Source organism: Pavona decussata, unplaced genomic scaffold (assembly GCF_977016875.1).
Source record: "Pavona decussata unplaced genomic scaffold, jaPavDecu1.1 SCAFFOLD_155, whole genome shotgun sequence".
In the NCBI taxonomy this organism is placed as follows: Eukaryota; Metazoa; Cnidaria; class Anthozoa; order Scleractinia; family Agariciidae; genus Pavona; species Pavona decussata.
This window is the reverse complement of record NW_028145567.1, coordinates 4542643-4555639: the sequence shown is the minus strand read 5'-3', so window position 1 is coordinate 4555639 and position 12997 is coordinate 4542643. Positions and strand designations below refer to the sequence as shown.

The 12997-nt window shown below is 40.9% G+C and overlaps 2 pseudogenes across 2 annotated transcripts; both read left to right on the top strand.

The window, feature by feature from the left end:
- The first annotated feature begins 1891 nt into the window (after nt 1–1891).
- LOC146465977 (kappa-type opioid receptor-like) lies at nt 1892–10867 on the top strand (annotated as a pseudogene). Its single transcript, XR_014868186.1, has 3 exons — nt 1892–1963; nt 8671–8745; nt 9430–10867. The product of XR_014868186.1 is annotated as a kappa-type opioid receptor-like (transcript).
- Nucleotides 10868–10877: 10 nt separating this feature from the next.
- Nucleotides 10878–12166, top strand: LOC146465976 (uncharacterized; annotated as a pseudogene). Its single transcript, XR_014868187.1, has 2 exons — nt 10878–11448; nt 11855–12166. The product of XR_014868187.1 is annotated as an uncharacterized LOC146465976 (transcript).
- The last annotated feature ends 831 nt before the right edge of the window (nt 12167–12997 follow it).

Below are 12997 nucleotides of genomic sequence, written 5' to 3'. Positions count from 1 at the left end.
CCAGCGGATGGCAAAGAGACTTGCTGTGTTGAACCAGCAGTCGAGTCAGAGGCGGCCGAGTTATCCGTCATTTCTCGATTTTACAGGTCACTCGTGAGGGTTTCAATCTGTAGTCCAAGGACAACGATAACTTAGGAGAAGACTTCTGACATCATATTACGATTCCACTTGAAATTACTGAGACAAAGGTAGAAGAAATCAGACTTCAATAAAAGATAGCCATTTTGACTTCAGCGGCTTACAAACAGAATAGTCGAGCACATGGAGTTTACTTAACCTGATAGGCTGTCTCAAGTCACGTGATGAATGCGTGACATAATAACGTTACAATCAGAAGAGCTCAACCGCTACGTTAGTGAATTCATTGTTGGTGTGAAAAGAAAAAATGGCCAAGACTATGAACCTTCAAGCTTTCGAGGGTTGTTTTCAAGAGTTTAACCGGTATTTAAAAGAACGCAAGTACTAAGCGAGTATAATATTATCGAAGACATTGCGTTTGATCAAGCAAAGAAAATGCCTTTACGAAAAGAATTTACTCGGAATCTCAAATGCCGAAGCTTTGCCAAACACAGTGTGGCTTTTCAATTCGGTACATTTTGGCTTAAGAGGCTGTGAAGAACATCGGCAGATGACTTGGGACGACGTGCAACTTCACATGGAAGCTGACGGAACTGAATACTTAGAGTATTCTAAACTGCAAACGAAAACTAGAACGGGAGCTAAACCTCGTTATGTCAGGAGCTGATAAACCGAAGGCCTTCGCACCAACAAACGGTCCACCCGAAAGAGATCCAGTTGCCGTTTACAAGATTTATTCCGAAAAGCGACCTGACACGATGAAATAACCTGGTGCGCCATACTATCTCGAAATAAATTCCACAAAGAGTCCTTCGTCAAAAAACAAAACAAAAAAAAAACTGTGGTTTAAATCAAGTGCAAATGGGTCAGAACAAATATAACAGTTTGATGAAAACCATGGCGGAAAAAGGAGGCCTTTCGAGTAAACGTCTGACAATCACAGCACTCGAAAACGCATTTTGAAATAACGTGATATTTTCGTGTAGTTCATTATAACAATAAACACTTGTGAGCTATGTGTACATGTTTACCAAACCTGTTCAGGACGGAAAAATCTCAGTATGTATAAAATAAACAAATTACAGCATGGAGAGTGCTTTGTACGGTGTTTACGCACTCGTTGTTTTGTATCAGAAATCTCACTCGTTCGCTGCGCGCACTCGTTCGATTTCTGATACGTCAACAGCTCGTGCGTAAACACCGTACGCGCGCACTTTCCATGAAGTAATCTATGATCGATATACATCTTTCTTTAATTCCGTTTTTTAACAGGTAATATGCCATCCGATGGCGCCCCAAACAGATCATTTGTCGTAGTAGCAGCGTATTTCACGCCTTACTCTTAAAGCGCTTGATTGAAAATACCAGCTTGTCTCAGTTGACCGGCCGGAGGATCATATGTGCCAAAGCGTTAAATTTTACTTCGTGGCTAGATGTTTACAACACAATTTTGAGAACCAAGCAATGTGACTGATGAAAGCGAGGGCAAACACGATTTCACCTCGGGCGACATTTGTTGAATTTGCGAGTAAAATAATTTTTTGCCCAGTAATATCAGTACACAGTTAGACGAGGATTAAATGTTTCAGCCTAGTTTTCTCTTCTTAAGACGATTTTTCTTTAAATAAATGTATTCTTCTTTCTGCCCACGCGAAAAGCTGAAAGGAAGCGCACATCTAAGCTAAACTAAGAAACGCTCTGCTTTAATTACCCACTACAATTATTGTAGCTTTTAATTAGCACTGTTAGTACGTATCCATAGCTTTAACTTGTCTCAGCAAAAATTTTGTTATTAAAGTTTGAAAATAATCAATTACAAAATGTTTGTGAGATTTGATGATTTGAGGATTGGCTTCCTTCCCGTAGACAACTCAAAGAAATTAAGGTAAGATCTAACACAGGGATCCGCTGCGCTAGATTAATAATTTTTCTTTGTACCTCGAGCCCGTGTCTAAGGTTTCTACTATCATCATCTTCGTATATCTAGTTCATACAGTTATAATACCATTAAAGGAAATTACAGTGCTGCATTTATCTTTGCTAACGCCAAGTTAAGCGATAAAATGGGACTCATATTAAGTTTCGGTGTAACTCAAGCTGTCAGCTTTCCTTACGACCATCCACAGCAAGCATCGCGCTAATTTAGTTGTCGGGATTTATTGTGCACCTGATAGAGGCACACGGCGCACTTGTTAAAGCAGGTGTCCCCGTGTAAATCTCATACCAAAATTAAAAGGTGTCTGTGGTATGGCTGGTCATTCATGCGGTGTTTTGAAAAAGTCGAAGTTTGGTACAAGCCGCAATCAGTTTGTTGAAAGCCTGTTCATCGGATCAACACTTTGTCCGATTCCGTAATCAAAACTAGGGAACCCTCTTTAAGGGTTTAAAAACTGTATGGGTTTTGACGTGCAAAATAATTTAGCGGATAAAGGATGACAAGAGAAATGATTTATAACCCAATTTGCGAAACAACGCAGTAGTTTTAGGGATATTTACAACCTTAATGTTTGTGGTTTTGTTGCGCTAAGGGAACCCTTTCCTCTAAACTTTATATTAAAGTAAAACTTTAGGGTTGAGAAATAACACTCCTCTTCACTGTTGGGATAACGGATAACACTCCCGCTCTAAGCTGTAAGGATATGGAATAACTCTAATAAGGCATGACTCCCCTCTAAACTGTAGAATAGGAGATAACCCTACTATCGTCATTTGGAAGCGACGTTTTGTAAAGACGGATTTTACCTCGGGCGACATTTGTTGAATTTGCGAGTAAACTAAAATAATTTTTTGCCCAGTAATATCAGTACTCAGTTGGGTGGTTGGATATTTTCTAGACCCGCTGGTGTCCTAATCTATGACTAAAGAACATATAGCTCACTTGTTTCTCTTGCTTAGCGTTCTCTATACACAAAAGTTAAAGGGGCAATGTCACCTATTTTAGTGTCTCTGTGAATGGCCAAAAAGCACATTTGTTTCAATGGAATCCTCAATATAATGGTTGGCGTTTGTTAACAATAACGTTACTAGTGCAAAGAAACTACTATTAATTATGTTTTGCTGCGGATTACTAGGAAGGAAGTGTATTGCACTTGAAAAAATTGGCCAATGTTTTCAAGTCCTTCCTATGTATTTTAGAGAAGTCGCTAAAACTTGATTATCGTTTGTTCTTCCGAAGAGAAAAACCTTAGTAGTTTCTTCCTGATGTCAGTAAGAGAAACTTCATTTACAAACCAGTTCTTTGCAAAATATGTGAACAGAACAGTTTTGACCAAAGTACATCAAAATCGCCGTGACAGTGCCCCTTTAACATTACCTCAAGAGAATGAATAACTTTGCGACTGATTTCCAGCGCATCAACTTCATCCTGAAACTGATAAAGCCGGAGCCAGGAGTCGCTCTCCTCAGAGGAAAAACCACGAACACAATCTGCGTAACTGGACCACTGCGACATTGTCGATATTCAATCAAAACTCGATCGCAAATACGTTCACTATAGGCAAGTTACTAACAGCACTGACTGCTACACGTGTGCTAAATGATCTGATGTGTAACAAGACCCTCGTTTGATACCTTTAAGGACATTTCCATTTCACACCTTTAATTAAAACTAGAAATACGTGACTCGCAAAACCTCGCGAAGCTGGGGCTGGGTGGAAAGCCTTCTTACTTATTTGACATCTTCTTAGGAAAGCCTACTCGTATTGTAGCATCAAATGCGGAGATTAAAAGGTTTCTGAACATAGCAGCTATTTTGATGAGCATGGTCTTTTCGTAGTTCCTTAGGCTAGTTTGCGGTTGAAATCTATTTCTGACGCGACGAAATGTACAACGGGCGTGCAGCGCTGTCGTGTTCGATGAGTTTATTTCCCACGGAAAATTATTTTACCACGGACACAAAACGTGTAATTTCTTCAATGCAATCTTTCACAAAAAAGATTTCTGGAAGAAAGGGAAAAGATTCTGCAGAGATAGTTCTGTATCCAGTGAATATTGACGAACATTGCAATTGAAATTTGATCGGGCACGCAAACTTTTCCAATGTATGCAAATTTTGCTCCAGCAAACTGTTGACGCCAGCCTGTCTGCCAACCTGTTGCCGCCTAGCAACCTTCCTTTTGTCTGACGTCATTCATACTTTGTTTTTCACTTTTGCTAAGCAACAATGCAGACATCTTCATTGAGAAGTGAGTGCTGCCGTTAAAGGTGTTTTTGAATGCAAATACGACAATGAGAATTTCAACAAAAATATAACTTATTTTATTTGCAAAATGACATAGTTACATGTATGTTCTTTGAGTGTAACATTAACAAGTAACTATTGGTGTGGCTAAGGCTTTTGTTGGGATTATGCTTGTAGTAATTGCTAAAACTGGAAAAGAAATATACTGGTTATAAACGAAAACGGAACGCGTAACGAATAACTGTCTAACGCAACATGTAATAATAAGGGCTTTTAACTGATTCTTAGAACTATCAGTGACACTTTCTTTTGTCTATCTAGCGCAACGTGGAAATAAACTAAATACTTGGTGTAACAACAGTCACTGTCACCTGTAAACAGCGAAACCTTGACTCTGGTCAACTGTATTTATAACTTGCTGCGAGCACATGCGATTCTCCGCCAAGCGAGCACGATTTTCCGCTGAGCAGCGAAACTTTGACTCTGATCAACAGGCCTTATCACGGTTTTCGACGCCATTTTGACGAGTAGGCAATATGGAAATCCGATGCCAAATAATTTTTGTAAAACATCGCTTCTGAAATATTCATGAATTGGAAACTTTTGGCACTAGGAAAAGGATTTTAAGAAAGAAAATTGGAGGGATGTAGCTGTGCCATAAAGCGTCCAGTCGTGTTTTGAACTTTCCATACATTTGTCTGCATTTTTTTCCCGCGAACTATTTTTAGTAGCAGTTCACGGCTGGTTCGCTATACAGGCAAATGTATGGAAAGTTCAAAACACGCCTGGACGCTTTCTGGCACAGCTACATCCCTCCAATTTTTTCTCTTAAAATCCTTTTCCTAGTGCCAAAAGTTTTCAATTCATGAATTTTTCAGAAGCTATGTTTTACTAAAATTATTTGACATCGGATTTCCATACAAACACTGTTATTTCAAGCGTGCTTGCCTACTCGTCAAAATGGCGTCGAAAACCTACTGTATTTATACCTTGCTGCGAGCACATGCGATTTTTCGCTGAGTGTGCAAAATATTTTCCGCTAATGCACTAGTCAATTGAAACCCCCACCCCCCCGGACCCGGGACAGGTAGGGGGATTTGACAAAGGCCCTGATCAAATCATACCAAAACCTCCAGCCCCTGGGGTGAATCTTGAGATCAAATCCCCCTCCCCCTGGGAACAAATTGGCAAGGGATTAAAAAAAAAATCCCAAACCAAACAAAACAAAACAAAAAGAAATCGTTCACACTGAATTAATCAGGAGCAAAATATATATTTTTAATACTGCGCAATAGTTCTCTTTTAATAATGAAATATCTCGGTGCCATGGGCCTACGGGGCCTCGGTTTGGTCTAAAAAGTAATGGGTGGGGGCGTCCCCGGGGCCCAACAAAACTTGTTGTGGATTATTAAATTTTGCAAGAATATGAATTTCACATTACAACAGAGCATTTCTGAACAGTGGTAGCTTTGAAAAGGTTAAACATCACATTCAGTGCAAAGCCGCTTTCGACTTGGTGCACCCACAAGTCCCATGCATTTGAAATGGAACCACTCTATAGGACAGCCAGGATTATCACAAGCAATCATATTGGGTACAAGAGTAACAGGCCTGCACGGCTCCCTAGCGCGTGTTTAAGCCTTTTTTATAATTTGGCTATCACGGGTATATCTTTGACTGACCGCCCTCTCAGTGTAACATATGAGGGGAAGGTCTTTGTAGACCTCTTTGAACAATGGTTGTTGCTCTATTAAATGCCAGGCTTTCATGAGGATTTGTTTTAAGTTTGGCACTGCTGGGTAGTGTTGTGTAACGAAAGGCAAGATTCATTTGTTCTCCTTTGGTTTTTGAAGGAGTGTTAGTTTTCTTTTTTTAAATTGCACTTCTGAGAGGGTCCTTTGAACAAGGTTCTCGCCTGTAGGCGTGATTTAGGATTTTGAATTTACTCTTCAAATAAATATTATGTTTTAAGAAGAGTTTGTTCTGACAAGCCTTAGTGCTTCGCCTTCGATGAAGCCTTTTTTGACCCCTGGTGGGTGGCACGAAGAAGAGTGCGTATATTGACGAGTTTCAGTAGATTTGAAATGCGTACGCACATCAAGAACTGAATAATTTGCTTCTGTATCTTTCACTTTAATTTATAAATGTTTGTATCCAGAAATGTTTCTGTTTCTGAAATTTCAGCCTTAAATTTAATTGTGCGGTGGTGGTTGTTCGCTTGCTCAACGAACTGTTTTGTCTGCTCTCCTTAAAGTCCAGAGGGAAAATATGTCGTCTATATATCGTTTCCAAATGAGCGGTTTTAAAATCTCCATTTCAACCTTAGCTATGCGATATTGGCAAAGGCGACTGCCGTTTTTGTACCCATGGCTACACCATGGGTTTGTAGGGAGAGTTTTCCATAGAGCTGGAAATTATGAATTTTCTTCTTTCTTTAGTTTGAATTGTCTTTAAACCAAATTTTGCGAAGCATTTTGCCAATAATCAGCCAATATGGATGGCGCGAAAATGACAACGTGCAATCGATTGACTTCGGTACCAGTCAACCACAGTCAAATCTCCCTGATTCCCCGAGGTGGGAACACATAAAGCAGCAAAACGCATCTTTTCTACCACCCCCAGGGGACAGATCTCTGATCAAAAGTACTTATATGCCCCTATTATCCCCCTATCTGTCCCGGGTCCGGGGGAGTGGGGGTTTCAATTGACTAGTGCATAAGCAGCGAAACCTTGACTCTAGTCAACTGTATTTATAACTTGCTGCGAGCACATGCGATTGTCCGCTAGGCGAGCACTTTTTTCCGCTGAGCAAGCACATGTCAATTCTTCTTATAAGACAGCTGCTGACTGGCTAGAATTGGCTAGAGTGCGCCAAATAACAGGATTTCTGATTGGCTATTTCTTAATGACGGTTCGCTTCACTCGCTTCACAAATGATCAACGGCGAGACATCGATGCCTTCTATTATACAGACGGTTCGCTTCGCCGATGATTAACGGCGAGGTACCAATGCCTTCTATTATACAAATGGTTTACTTCGCCGTTGTACAACGGCGAGATTTCAGTCTCTTTTATATACAGAGACATTTACCTCGCGGTTGTACAACGGCGAAATTTCAGTCTCTTTTGCATACAGAGGCGTTTACCTCACCTTTGTACAACGGCGAGATTTCAGTGTCTTTTATATACAGAGGCGTTTACCTCGCCTTTGTACAACGGCGAAATTTTAGTCTCTTTTATATAAAGAGGCATTTACCTCGCCGTTGTACAACGGCGATATTTCAGTCTCTTTTATATACAGAGGCATTCATCATTTTAAGTGAACCTGCCAAAACGTGTGCACGTACTTCTAGATAAAATATTCCTTTGTGTAGTGGAAAATTCGTTGTGATAGTCGGTCAAGATAATGAACTAATGGATATGTATAAAGCATCCGATACTAAGATCGGGTAAAACACCACGAAACTTGTTTTTCAGACGGTTGTGGAAAACTGTGAAGTGGTTGCCTAATGTATCTTTAAATGTTGTGTCTCACGTAGAACTAAGCTTTTAAAAATGCATTCGGAAGCGTCTGACAAGCGATGCGATGTAAGCGTGATGATCTCGTCAGACTCAGTGCTACGGAGGTTTTAGAGCAATTTCAAGAGAGGATAGAATCAAGATCTATCACAGGACCAACGAACGGGCGAAATTTAAATGATGCTTTACTCGTCGGTAAAAACTAACCAGTACTTACTGTTACTGTTCAAATGGCACCATATATAGAAATAAAAAAATCTATTATTGATTCGGACCGATTTCTTTTACTTTCCGGTTTACTGCCTTCAAAGGGCGACGCAAACTCATGTGACCCTCAAAGAAGCTTTTAAGGAAAAACTACGCTATAAATTGGGGGGGGGGGGGGGAGGGGGTGGGTGAAATGAGAATAAAGTTATCTTTCATTCACAAAGGTTGGTGGCCCCAGCGTTCCTTGAAACAAACTTCCTTTAAAATCTAATTAAAAAACTAAAATATCACTGCAGCAATAAAAGATAGAGTTTATATTATAATTCATATAATTTATATCATTTTATAAATTTATATTCGACAGGTGTCAATAAAAAAATTTCAACTGCGCGATATAAATAAGATCCTGATCTCCTTAAGTGAGGTTTTGTTTAAAAAAGTATGAAACTTCATCAGTAATGCCGTCAAAATGCGTTGGCACCTAGGGATGAGGCATGTTCGATATGATAATTGTTATATGCCAAGTATTTATTTGAATGCTACAATGTATTTCCAGAACTTGTTGGATAGGTGCATTGATGCGATTGCGTCCTGCGTCCTGATAATTCTTACACTTTTTATTTCTTATATACACTTGAGGGGTTTGGTTTGCCGTTATCTTTCTACAACATTCGTCTATTTTCCAGGTCAATCATTTTTCTAAGGCCCCAACATGGTGCTGTATGGGAACTCTTCTTGGAATCAAACAAACTTGACAAACTGTAAGTATCAGATCACACCAATACCAAATTTATTGAACATAATGACTTTCTGCACATCACCAAAGTCCATAAGAAGAAGTACTTGGACCGCGACTGAGGAGCAGGCTATTTTTAGCCAGTCTTCAACTGCAGCACCTGTCACTGCGGCTTTTGAAGTCTGGCAGCCGGTTGAGATGTTTCCATTAATTTAGAGTGGGTTTCAGTTGATTCTCGAACTGTGACTATCTTGTTTGTGTTTTGCAACACTTATTTGCTTCGAGTTCTGATTGGTTTATTGCGTTTTTTATGTCTGTTGTTATTGGCCAGAGCAATTACTTTTGTTTTGATTTTAGAGCGGATGTCAAAGTTATTAGCCATTGCTTTGGTTTTGCTTTACTGCGCAATGTGATTGGTTAAAAAGTTTCGCGTCACTTTCTCAACCAATAGGAAACAAATCCAAAACCAATCGTCACTTGCTCGTTCACGTTTTCCCGCGCTTGGCGTCGGTGACATGTATTTCCCACATGTTATGATTGGTCCATTGCGTTCTTTACGTTTTTTGTGATTGGCCAGATTTGGTCAAACTAATTAGTTTGGTTTTGGTTTCACGGCACTCAAGTGAAAACCTCCTAGAACGTTCAAATGAAACTGATTTAATGTAACGTAATTATAAAGTGCTCTCAAATTCCTTCTTTCCTTTCACAGCCGAAGCAATGCTAGGAGCCTTTCCGGATAAATCAATGACAGGAGGCATAAAGATAATGATGACGTCGCTATACGCCATTTCGTTCCTCGTTGCACTGGCCGGTAATTCTCTTGGGATGTACATCATTTGGAGAAAGTGCGGCATTAAAGCATCCACACATCTGCTGATCGCAAACCTCGCTTGCTCAAACCTACTCATCACCTTCATCGTCATGCCAATGTCCGTGGCTTTCTTGTACAACGGGCAAAGCTGGCATGCTGGGATCGCGGGTGCCATAACTTGCAAGCTGTCCCAGTATCTCTTTCTGTTTCCAATCGCTACCTCTATCATCACCATTTTGGTGGTGTCCGTAGATCGTTTCTTTGCCGTGTTTTATCCTCTCAAGGGAAAAGTGTTTCGCCGGCCTAGGATCATGACAGCTACGATTTGGATCTGCTCGGCGATTGTCATGGCCCCTACGCTTGCAACTTTCAAAGTGATCTTTTCGCCCGACGGAAACGAGTGGTTTTGCATCTCTTACTTTGGAGAAGATCCACAAATCGCCGAGATGTTTCTTAAGGTCTTTTACAGTTCTATTTTTACTGTACTTTATATGCTGCCGCTTTTCGTCATCGCAGTTCTATACACGCTTGTCTGTTATAGACTCTATCATCGTAAAATCCCCGGAGACTTTAGAGGTCGTGAGTATGCAGTGGCCATGGAAAAGGCAAGGCGCAAAGTCGTCAAGGTACTCTCTATGATCGTGGCCGTATTTGCGCTGTGCTGGTTCCCTGCTCACGCGATGCATTTCCTCGTCGCCTTCCACAAGGAGTCTTATTTAAGAATGCCTTCATACGTCTTTCCGTTACTCCTGTGGATCTCGCACAGCAATAGCGCTATTGACCCATTTTTGTATATACTGCTAAGCCAAAACTTCCGGAGAGAGTTTGGAAAGGTTATACGTCAGAGTGGTTTGAACCAGAAGAAAATGAGACCGGAACAGCGCCTTCCTCGAAAAGAAACTGGGAAGCACATCGTCAAAGTCACAGAAAAAACGCCGGTACCTCGTTCTGCCGGTCATTTAAGCAAGCTGATACGTACAGAATGGATTTGAACGAGAATGGAAATGGAAACGAGCAAAGTATGAACATGCTGAGCTATTCACCAATAGAAAACGAAAACATTGAACAGTATTTGGATGATCACGTGCTTTAAAAGTCGTCTTAAGTTACTCCTTGACAAATTAAAAGTGAAAAAAAAATGTATTTTCCGTTGGTATTCCAAGTAATTAGACGTAGTTGTATTCGTTTCACACCTGCCGCACCCGCTATTGTGCATTCTGATTTACATACATGTTCCGATTGGCCAAATATTAGTATTTATACTCTCCGCTGTCTCCTGAGTACCATTTACGCTCGCGGTTCCATACAGTCTCTTCATCTTTCTGGTTTGCGTTCTCCCTTTTCGTGTGATGCCCAACGACCAAAACCAAGGCGAAGGTTCGTCCGTTCCGGCTGAAGTAGGCCAAACGTCTTTAGGTGATAGTGGAGGCAACTCAGCAGCTGTTGATCAAGTTTTTTCCATGTTTAAGGATTTTCTTGAGAAAACATTGGAAGATAAAGGAAAGCAAATCGAACAATGGAGTAAGTTAGATAAAAAAGTTGTGCAGTTAAAGTTCAAGGGGAACCAGAAACAATTTGAACTTAATGCCGAATTGGATGCCATTTTTGAAAGCATTGAAGTTGAAAGTGAAAGTATTGAGCCAAATTTATCCCAAATCAAGAAGTTTTCCAAAGAAGGCAGGCAGCGTATTCGAAAGCGACAGAAGCTGATAAAAATCGCGGACAAAAGTAGGGACGGCTGGCAGGTTGTAGCCGAGTACGAGTCAGACGAGCTTGCATCCGGCTCCGAAGATGAAACGCGTCTTAAGAAGGCAAGAGAAGCGGCGAGCCGCAAGAGACGTCAAAAGGATCAACTCTCTAGTGATCGTGGAAAGAAAGCAAGAATTGCCTCTGGCGCTGATAATCAGCTTTTTCGTGGTAAGAAAAAGAGCCTCCTCTTTACTTTGTATATTCATGTGTTTTGGATCCGCTTACGCATCCTACCATATTTCTTGTGTGATTTGTTTGTATTTACGGGAATTTAAGGATAAAATGATTTACGTTCATTCGAGCGAAGCGAATTAGAACGTAAATGTATTTTCCGCAGGTATTGCAAGTAATTAGTTGCAGTTGTTATCGTTTCACACCTGCCGCACCCACTATTGTGTATTCTGATTAACATACATGTTCTGATTGGCCAAATATTAGCATTTATACTCCCCGCCGTCTCCTGAGTATCATTCACGCTCGCGGTTCCATACAGTCTGTTCATCTTTCTGGTTTGCGCCCCCCCCCCCCCCACCCCTCCGTTTACTACTGGTTTCGTCATTGCTTTTATTTTTAGGCGGTAGAGATGCTTCTGGGGACTTCTTCCGTTGTTTCAAATGCGGCAAAATTCGGACACTGGGCCAAGGACTGTAGATCCGTGTTCTGGTCGGGAAGCTACCAGTCCTCTACTAGTAGCTACAATGCCTGCCCTGGAATCTCCTACAACAAGCCAACCGCAGGCCAATCAACTCAACCGAAGCAATGAAGATGATTTGGCGCAGGTAGATCAAATTACAAAGGATTACGAACTTGAAAGCGGGCGTTCTTTAGGTGTCAAGTGTAATTTGAAGAATAATTTATGTTTCTGGAGATCTATAGGTGCTCCGGATTTTATATCGTCAATTATTGAAAACGGCTACAGGCTGCCGTTCATCAGTTTTCCATTGCCTGTAAAGCTTAGAAATAATAAGTCGGCTCGACTTCATGCTGCGTTTGTGGATCAAGCCGTTCTTGAGCTTGTTAACTCTGGTCAGGTGCGTATGGTTAGAGAACAGCCTTTAGTTGTAAATCCCTTGTCAGTTTCTATACAGCCATGCGGCAAGAAGAGGTTAATTCTTGGTTTGCGCCATGTCAATAAGTCATTAATTTAAGCAAAGTGTTAAGTATGAGGACTGGAAAATTGCTATGGCTTATTTTGCGAAAGACGCGTAAATGTTCTCTTTTGATTTAAAAAGCAGTTATCACCATATCGAGATTGCACAGGAACACCATAGTTTTCTGGGGTTTTCATCGATGGCGGACGCCTGATTCTGTTAACAAAGTATTTTATGTTTTCACTGTGCTCCCGTTCGGTCTCTCCTCAGCCCCTTACGTTTTCACTAAGGCTTTGAAGCCTTTAGAAAAGTATTGGAGAATTCAGGGTCTTTGTATGGCCATCTTCCTGGACGATGGTTGGGCGATTGTTCAGGATAGGGAAAGTTGTCGTGTTAAGGCCCTAGCTGTAAGGGGGGATTTGTATAACGCAGGTTTTGTTGTCAAGGAAGAGAAATCGGTATGGGAACCCACCCAAGTATTGGATTGGTTAGGTATTAGGGACCGGTCATTATTTATCGCCTGCGGGGGGTCAGAGTATTTTTGTTGTCACATCGGAGCATTTACCTGATCCCCCTGTAGAGTATCTAGTTTTTTAAAGATCCCCCCTTATTGGTAGTGGAAAGTT